Source organism: Conger conger, chromosome 1, assembly GCF_963514075.1.
Source record: "Conger conger chromosome 1, fConCon1.1, whole genome shotgun sequence".
In the NCBI taxonomy this organism is placed as follows: domain Eukaryota; kingdom Metazoa; phylum Chordata; class Actinopteri; order Anguilliformes; family Congridae; genus Conger; species Conger conger.
In genome coordinates, this window is record NC_083760.1 from 8,134,951 (window position 1) to 8,144,493 (window position 9,543).

Sequence of the window (9,543 nt, forward strand, 5' to 3'; positions counted from 1 at the left end):
AAGACATTGTTGTTAACCAAAGCATTTGGTCAAAGAAGTCGGTCTTCTATGTATATCAGCATGATAAATATCACTGATTACCAGATGCATTATTCATACTGTATTTAAACGATTTTGGAATATGTGTGCATGCCAAGTGTGTGTAGAGGTACGGTAGTGCTGGTGCAGTATATTACATTACGTTATTGGCATTTGGCAGACACTCTTATCCAGAACGACGTACAGTTGATTAGACTAAGCAGGAGACAATCCTCCACTGGAGCAATGCAGGGTTAAGGGCCTTTCTCAAGGGCCCAGCGGCTGTGCGGATCTTATTGTGGCTACACCAGGATTCGAACCACTGACCATGCGTGTCCCAGTCATGTAACTTAACCACTACGCTACAGGCCGCCCCGATCATATATCATGATCGCCTCAAAGCTAGAAGATCTATTCATGAGGCAGAGCATTTCTATGTGGAGTTTGCACGTTCTGTCTGTTCCTCTCGGTACTCTGGGTACACGTTTCCTACCACAGTCTAAAGTCACGCAGGTTAGGCTAATTGGAGAGTCTACATTTAAAATGACAGCTGACACTTTTATGCAAAGCCACTTACAGTTGATTTGACTAAGCAGGGTCCAATCCCCCCTGGAGCAATGCAGGGTTAAGGGAATTGTTCAAGGGCTGAAGAGCCCTCAGCCGCACAGATCTTCTTGAGGTTACACATGGGGTTTGAACCACCAACCTTCTAGGTCCCAGTCCAACAACGTAGCCACAAGTCTCTTGGCTGCCACCTAGGTATGATGCCCATAGTCTAGGTATGAGTGTGTGAGTCAATGGTGTGTGTGTGTGTGTGTGTATGTATGAGTGTGAGTCAATGGTGCATGTGTGTAGGTATGAGTGTGTGAGTGAATGGTGTGTGTGTGTGTGTGTGTGTGTGTGTGTGTGTGTGTGAGTGAATGGTGTGTGTGTGTAGGTATGAGTGTGTGAGTGAATAGTGTGTGTGTAGGTATGAGTATGAGTGAATGGTGTGTGTGTGTGTGTGTAGGTATGAGTGTGTGAGTGAATGGTGTGTGTGTGTGTGAGTGAATGGTGTGTGTGTGTGTGTGTGTGTGTGTAGGTATGAGTGTGTGAGTGAATGGTGTGTGTGTGTAGGTATGAGTGTGAGTGAACGGTGTGTGTGTGTGTGTGTGTGTGTAGGTATGAGTGTGTGAGTGAGCGGTGTGTGTGTGTAGGTATGAGTGTGTGAGTGAGCGATGTGTGTGTGTAGGTATGAGTGTGTGAGTGAATAGTGTGTGTGTAGGTATGAGTATGAGTGAATGGTGTGTGTGTGTGTGTGTAGGTATGAGTGTGTGAGTGAATGGTGTGTGTGTGTGTGAGTGAATGGTGTGTGTGTGTAGGTATGAGTGTGTGAGTGAATGGTGTGTGTGTACGTATGAGTGTGAGTGAACGGTGTGTGTGTGTGTGTGTGTGTGTAGGTATGAGTGTGTGAGTGAGCGGTGTGTGTGTGTAGGTATGAGTGTGTGAGTGAATGGTGTGTGTGTGTCTGTGTAGGTATGAGTGTGTGAGTGAATGTGGTGTGTGTGTGTGTGTGTGTGTGTGTGTGTGTAGGTATGAGTGTGTGAGTGAATGGTGTGTGTGTGTGTGTGTGTGTAGGTATGAGTGTGAGTGAATGGTGTGTGTGCCCTGTGATGAACTGCTGAGTGTGTTCTTGCCTCTTTCGCAATGCATGCTGTGGAGGCTATACAGGGGTAATCAAGTTAATGTATAAATAAATAAGCATTTAAACGTAAATATAACGCACATTATATGAATACAAATGTCCAAATTAAAGAGTCAAGGAGATGAAATATTGACTTCAGAATAGAACAGCATGCTCTCCCAGTGAAAATAATTATCGATAGAAATACTAAATTCAGTTCCAGGAACTTGGGTGAACTTGGCTTCTTAAATTTACATCTTATGTATACAAAACCTGTCATTTATAAACAGCAAATGAGCATAAAGGCTCATTTGGTTTTTATAACAACTACAAAGTTAAATTTCCAGTGTTAATTCAATATTTTTTTATTTCAATTACCATGCTTAGTCTTAAAGGGTCATAGATGACTTTCAATTGCCCTCTGTTAATGGATAGACATTACATGTGCGCCCTCCGTGTTTAACAAATCTCCACACATTTCCTGATCCCATTAAGGTCCACTCGATCATCGCTCTTTGAACCTGCGCACATGACAAAGGCACGAAGGTGGGAGTTGCGGAGGTGGGACTTGGGGGATTGATAAATTATGGTCAGATATGTTCCTACAAAAGCCTGTTTCCCCCCTGGGAATCTGGGGCGGTCCATAAATCATCTTGTTGTCCCGGCGCCTTGGTGAGATTCCCATTCCTTAACTCGTAGGGTTTCCCGGTCACCACTCTTTGTGTCACCCCCCTTCCCCGGGAAAGACGGATGTTTGACCGGGGAGGAACACAAGTTTCCTCCTGGCACTCTCCATTCATTCGGTCGGTGCCAGGAGGAGACCTCGTTTCGCTTGAATGATTGAGGAGAAGCCATTTTGAGTCCACCCGCTCATTGAGTACAGTGTACGTTTGGTAGCGAGACAGCCAGGGCATTTGTATTCCCAATTCATGTCATTTTCTCTTTGTGTCATGAATCAAAAGAGGCCAACGGTATACAGCACACTCACACACACACACACACACACATACAGTATGAACCGAACGGAATCATTGGCGGTTTCCCACACTTTCCAGACAGAGCTCTCTGCAGTTCAGTGCTCATAGCGTGTTCATCAGGGGGTGCCGTGTAGACGTGCGGAGAGCTTTTCATGTAGCAGACTTCAACGTCCTACCCCCGGTTAGCGCCATCTCTTTGTAGCCGAGCCCAAGTCGGCGGGAGTGACACGGAGAGAGCCCCACGCGAGCTCACCGGACTCCCCGCGCGGCGGACCTCCGCGTTTCCGACTCGACTGCGCCCGACTCCCGCCGCCAGGGCTTAGGCGTGACAGACATCACGGCGGCTAACCTCTGCCAAGGAGACAGGATCAGCCTCTCTCTGATCTGGCATTACGGCATTAGGCCTGTCACACCCAGGTGACACTGCGGCGGGCGGAAGCTTCCAGACTTTTGTCGAATTAGAGCGGGCTGTCGCTACGCTTTTTTTTTCCCGCCATTTTTCGCGGATGATAGCGGGACTCAGGTGACACATTAGCGAGCAGCTGTCATGCCGCCTTGGCGAAACTGACAATCTGGTAGATAGCGCCGAGACATCACACAGGAGACAGTTCTTACTTACTTTTGTGACACTGTAGTAGGCCGGTGATATCCGAGTACAGTCTCCCATCACTGTACACTTGACCCTTAGATCGCTGAGAAGAACTATGTCCATATGTTCACTGCACAGTGACAGCATATCACGCAGTAGTGACCGATGAGCCGTGTTGTACAGGTTTGTAAAAAGCAGATGACTTGTTACAGAGCGCATACCCGGCTAACAACAAAATGTTCTCACGATGTTGCTAGAGTGTTTTGTCAGTGTTAGAACATAGCCACTAAATGGCAGCGAAATTGTGAGACCGTGTTTCCTTAGCTTGGTTTGCACACTCGGGATAACAACTAATCTACAGAGCTGTACAATGCATCCTATCCACACAGTGTTTCATTAGTAATATATGGGCAATGTTTGGCAGGTAGGCACAATTATTAAAACAAAATCGGGCCTCCAGGAAGAAGTGGTTGAAGAATGCTGCAGAACCCTGTAATTAGACTTTAATGACATCATGTCAAGCGGGAAATATATTTTGGAGAGAGAACAATGTTCCAACGGGGAAGGAAACCTCACCTCCAAACATCTCCGTAATGAGGACATTATAGCCCAAACTCAGCGTGATTCATACTGCGTCCGTTTTAGTTTATGTATCCACCTCGACAGCGACAGTATAGTAAGTATGAATGCGCTGAACTTGGTCTCTTCCATATTTAATCATTTAGACAGTGCTCACTAAACCAAGGCAAAGATCTTTTTTGTCAGTGTGGTCCACTGAGCACTAAGCTCAGAATTTATTTTTTCTCATTAATGAATATAAAATGATGGGAGCCCCCATCATTGTGTCAAAAACCAGCCACTACTGTGTCCTCAAAGGACCATAACACAACATGCATCCATCCATCCATTATCTGAACCCGCTTATCCTGAAAAGGGTCGCAGGGGGGCTGGAGCCTATCCCAGCATACATTGGGCGAAAGGCAGGAATACACCCTGGACAGGTCGCCAGTCCATCGCAGGGCACACACACCATTCACTCACACACCCATACCTACGGGCAATTTAGACTCTCCAATCAGCCTAACCTGCATGTCTTTGGACTGTGGGAGGAAACCGGAGTACCCGGAGGAAACCCACGCAGACACGGGGAGAACATGCAAACTCCACACAGAGAGGCCCCGGCCGACGGGGATTCGAACCCAGGACCTCCTCGCTGCGAGGCGGCAGTGCTACCCACTGCACCATCCGTGCCGCCTATCCTTCCCTACTCCTAGTTGCCTAAAAGCAAGACAGTATCTAGCACCGTATCAAGCCTGGTCTTGAAAACCCTGTGTTTCTGCCTCCTATGTGCTGTCTACTACCGTTTAGTGCCTATTTTTAGTACACGATGGGCAGCATGTGAAAAATATCATCCATACTATTTTCCAACCATACTCTGGAAGTGTCTGAAGAGGACCATGCTCACGCGTCATTGTTGTTGTTGAAGAAAAACAACAGTGAAGCTGAGCCTCATTTTAAAATGAAGTCATGCGTCATATTTACGTGAGAAAAATGACTGTTTACTTCAGGGACAGGAATGCAACCTAAATATACTCAACAAATAATAAAGATAATAATAATAATCCTGGACTAGACTAGACTACATATATAGAAAATTTCGCCCACTTAATTTCCTCATCCAGTGATCTCACGAGCCCACTCAATAATGAGTGTGCTGATTTGGACACAGATTGGTACAGTTCAAACCAATTAGTTCCTTACCCAGTATTGGAGCGGACGTCACTTATGCAGTGGCACAGTGGTTAGCACAGATACCTCGCACGATGGAGGTTCTGGGTTCGAGTCCCAGCCGTCCTGGATCCTCTCTGTGTGGAGTTTGCATGTTCTCTCTGTATTCTGGTTTACATTACATCATAGTTATTTAGGTGACACTTTCATCCAAAGCAGTTTACAGTTGACTAGACGAAACAGGGGACAGTCCCTCCTGGAGCAATGAGGGCTATGCTACAGGCTGCCGCACAATGGGAAAGACATACAGCTAAAGGACTACTGATGCTACACAATGGGAAAGACATACAGCTAAAGGACTACTGATGCCACACAATGGGAAAGACATACAGCTAAAGGACTACTGATGCCGCACAATGGGACAGACATACAGCTAAAGCACTACTGATAAAAGCGACTGGAAGGATTGGAAGGACTGCGGTGCGGTCACAGAAATGTTACGAATGCGTATTGACCTTGTGAAATAAATGAATAAATACAATTTGCGAGTGTGTGAAGACTGTTCTTATTTTAGTAAAGAGAGAGAGAGAGTCATGGGGTGGTTTTTTTGTCCTTTTCACTTGTAGTTCACTCCACCTTTTGTCCCTGCTCTTGTTCTGCCAGAGAAAAATCTTAAAAGTGACAGTGGTCCCAGTGCCGTATTGTGCTTGTCTGCCGGCTATCTCATAAGGAATTCAGCATCTCTCCGAAGAAATCTCTCTCAATCCCAGCACCGTTGCCACTTGACCTAAAAAAAAAAAAGAAAGAAAACCAAAAAGCACATTCAAGACCTGAAAAAAAAACAAACGTCTCTCTCCCTCGTAAAATGCCTCTGTGGTGGTTCAGGCTGAGGCTGTGGAATAAAACTGTGTGGGTTTTACATTCGGAAACACAGGAAATTAGACTGAGGCTTTCCCTTCTCATGAAAGTCCTCCCTCTCTCTCTCCTCTCTCCTGCAGTGTGTTTAAACCCTCATCCTGGAGGGCGTTTGATGGCTTCCGATGGGCTGACGAAACACAAACGCTAACCGGGGGAATGAACCGATATCATGTAGCTGAAGATGACTTCATAAAATATTCAACATCCTCGCAAGACGCCTATGTACTGTGTGATGAGCTTCTGTGATGAATATGCTCCAGACAGCCGGAAAATGAAGACCAGATGAACGTACCCGCAGCGAGGAGCTTCTTGACGCCGCGTTCCTTCGTAGCAGCAGGCCATAAAGACGGCGGAGGCATCACAATGAAACCCCGTTAAATTATTCATCACGTGCACGCGTTCCACTCCCCCCCCAAAAAACCAACATCAGTCACTTCCGACGCCCAAGGTTGAATCTCGGTTTAACATCCGTAATAATGAGGCGAAACACTCACGGGGTCTGCGGAGAGAGAGGGAGAGAGAGAGATGAGGCCAGATACCGTCTCAACCCGCCCCCCCCCCGCCCCACCCCGACCGCGCATTAACCGATTGGCCGACCTGTGTCTAATGAACCCTACCCGGATCGTAACAGCGGGTCTGAGATGGAGCACCTCATTGGTCACATTTGTCTATTGGCATCTGAACGGCGCTCATAGATTAGGCCGTCAGGGAAACTGAAGGAGCGGAGATTGGTTCCGTTTCAGTCGGGGGGTGTCATCTCTCATGTCCACGCTTCGATACGGCCTGTCCTGTGACCGTGGACATATGTCAAAGCTCGCTGCGTCAGGGCGGAATTAAATATGTTTGCCTTTTCACTGTACTTTCCGCAAGCCTATTAGACAGAAGTGTGAAAGCTGTAAGCCTGACGGGCATTAGGTGACTTCAAATGTTTCTACACATCGACAAATGAGAGCAAATGCGCTTATGTTTATTTTTTATAATCCCGCTTTAGCAAACCTGAAAACTGTTGGTGTCATTCCTGGTGATCAGAAATGGCACTCTCTCTCTCACACACACACACACACACACACACACACACAAACACACACACAGAAAAGCACATACACACGCACAGCCTCAGAAATGTGATTTACCTGTTGGCAAACATTGCTTATATATTTATGTCTAACACATCTGTAAAACTGCTTTAAGTCTGAATTTAAATTAAAGCCTCTGGAGTTTAAATTCTGTAGGCCGAAACCACAAGCCTGAAAATCATTTGCATTTGTGCTTTCAATTTCTTACCGTGCTCCACCGAATTTCCTCTTACAGTAAATTAAACATTAACAAGATAAAAAGTAACACAAACAAATCTACGCAACATTCTGTTCTGATCACACAGATCATGGAAACATCACACCTGTCTAGAGTACGCCACAAACAATGGCAGCATTGTTTGAAAATGGGGGCTTCCGGAAAGTGCTCTGTTCTCTGGGACCTGAAAATGCATCCTATCACCATTTATTCCCCCTTGTTTTTGTTTGGCCCAAATTCAAAATTACCCACAAGCCACCAGATGTGCCTCAGCTGCAGGCAGTGTTTCTCATCATGATCCCTGGCTCTCTCTCTTTCTCTCTCTCTCCCTCCCACCCTCTTTCCCCCTCTCCAGCTCTCTCCCTCTCACCCCCCTCTCACTCTCTCCCTCTCTCCCCCCTTTCTCCCCCTCCCTTTCTCGATCTCCCCCTCTCTCTCTCTTTCTCTCTCCCTCCCTCTCTTTCTCTCTCCCTCTTGTTCTCTCTCCCTCCCTCTTTCCCCCCTCTCCAGCTCTCTCCCTCACCCCCTCTCCCTCTCTCTCCCCCACTCCCTATCTCTATCTCCCCTTTCCCTCTCTCCCCTCTCCCTCCCTCTCACTTTCTCCCTCTCCCCTACTCCCTCTCTCTCTCCCCCTCTCTCTCTCCCTCTTGCTCTCTCTCCCCCTCTCTATCTCCCTCTCTCGCCCCCTCCCTCTCCCTATCTCCCTCTCCCTCTCTCTCCCCTATTCCCTCTCTCTCCCCCTCTCGCATTATCTCATTCTCCCCCTCTCTCCCTCTCTCGCCGCCCTCCCTCTCGCTATCTCCCTCTACCACTCTCTCCCCCTCCCATTCTCCCCTCTCTCTCTCTCTCTCCCCCTCTCAATCTCCCACTTTCACCCCCCTCCCTCTCGCTCTCTCTCGCTCTCTCTCTCTCTATCTCTCTGGGCTCCTTCCAATCACTTATTTTTCTCATTTTTTCCTCTTCTTTTCCTTGCTCCTTTTTCTACCCCTAGCTCCACCCATTGGGAGAAGCTAGAAAAAGACGGGGAGATCGAATGTGAATTAGGAAAAGGGAATGTCCTTGCTCCTCAATTCAAAGTCTCGCCATAATAAAGGATCGGGGTAGGTTTTATGTTAATGTTCGATTTTTATGGGTCCAATAATGGAACATCCAAAGTGTGTCTGTCTCTCTCTCTCATTCTTTCTCCCTGTCTCTCTCCCCGCCCCCGTCTCTATCTCTCTGTATCTCTTTCCCCCCTCTCTCTCTCTTTGTATCTCTCTCATTTTCTCTGTCTCTCTCAACCCCTCTCTCTCTCTCTCTCAACCCCTCTCTCTATTTTTGCTACAGGACATAATTCCCCACCATATCAATTAGCATTCTCCAGCAGGCCAGGGGGACACTGAGGCGAGGGGAGAGTGTTGGAGCCAGCAGTGGGCAGAAGGATGCTTGGAGCCTCAGGACAGGTTTTCGTGCGCTTCTGTTTCCCGGCTTGTGCTTACACTTCCCCCCCCATATCTCCAGCACTCACACCTCCCCTGCCCTGTCATCGAGACACGTTCGCGCTTAAGGATTCAGCCTCTGCTTCTCTGCCACAGAGGCTTAAAGAGGTGCGCGTACAAAGCCTTGGGCAAGGAGCGGAGACTATGACAAGTCCTCAGTGTCACAGCCCATAGTGGCTGTCAGCTAAGCTAATGCCAACACAACACAGCGGTAAATGTAACACAACACCTGTTAGAGCGATTTACAGCCCCTCACCGCATTATACGGAAAGGGACCTGACAGTAAAACTGTGCGCGTCGTAAAGAACCGCCAAATTATTCAGCCTCAAATTTGTACTAAAAGCACAAAATACGGGGTGATTCATTCGTCCTGGCAGAAAAACAGCCTGTGCAGGACCGGGGAGAAACATATGCACATTTTGCTGGAGGAATATTCATTTATCATTTGTTGAAATACCTTATTATACAGAGTATTACTCAACACATCCCTGATGTCATTTTCCTAACCATTTGTTTTTGAGTTATTTGGCACATCAGAGAAGGAGTTCCTGTTTTGCTTCCCCTCGCACCACCCCACCCCCCCACCCCCACCCCCCCCCAAACTCATCTGGCACCATGAGTGGAAATATAACAGGTTGATCTGTGTCTAGACAGAGGTTTATCTCGTAGGCTCTAACCACCACATCTCACCTTTTTCCACCACAAATAAGCGAGGTGGTCACAGGAGTAAGAGCCCACGCAGAAGGGCCCGTTCGCCCTGAGCCTCCTGGCAGAGAGCCTGGTCTTTCTCCTCTCCCCCAGGTCAGAAAACATCTTTAGAAACTAAACCACAGGGCCTCTCCAAACCTACATGGCCATATACTTGGGTTTAGCCACAGG